Here is a 790-nt window from a genome sequence, read left to right as displayed (position 1 = left end):
GCTTCTGCTAAAAAAGGGGTTATAATCCTCTTCCCTAATGCTAGGGTGTTCAAAGTATTTTTTGAAATAACATTTTTCTTCTTGAATAACACCAAATCAGTCCCACTGATAATTCTAATTTTCACAGTGGGCTGACAGACATAAATGATACCATCTTTATTTTCAGATAAAGAAACCCACACATATAAAACTCATTATTTTTCTGGATTCTGATAAGAACTCTGTCTTTAGTCTTCTTGCAGCAGACTCTAAGGTTAATGTAAAATTATTTCCAAAGTTAAATTTACACATGATATATATATATACTGAAGAGACAGTATAGCATAGTGAAATTGATTTAGTCAGGAGATCTAGGTTCATGTCCCTTACTAGGTTATAAGCCACTAACTTGCCAGCTGTGTATCTCTGGGAAAATTGCTTTGAAAATGAAATGAGATAACATCTGTGAATTCGTTGTATAAAGTATAAAGTGGTATGCCACTATAAGTTAGTGTCCTGTTATTTGAATTCATTTTCAGTAAATTTTTTAAAAAGTGTCTTTCCTGGTTTTATCATTTTAGCTGATTCTGAAGAAACTTTATTAATCAACAACTAATTGGAACTTCAGGAAGCTACTTTATGACACATCACTCATTTGAAATTCACTTATGAAATGCCTACTGATTATAAGAAGTAAATACAAAAGGCTGTAAGAGAGCCAGAAAGCTATTACACACGTACACCTGCTTATGAAAGAAACCAGAACACTAGGCAAATAAAACTGAAAATGAACTGAAATCAGTAATTTCCT

Source organism: Propithecus coquereli, unplaced genomic scaffold (genome assembly GCF_000956105.1).
Source record: "Propithecus coquereli isolate 6110/MARCELLA unplaced genomic scaffold, Pcoq_1.0 Scaffold12, whole genome shotgun sequence".
In the NCBI taxonomy this organism is placed as follows: Eukaryota; Metazoa; Chordata; class Mammalia; order Primates; family Indriidae; genus Propithecus; species Propithecus coquereli.
This window is presented reverse-complemented; position numbering follows the sequence as displayed.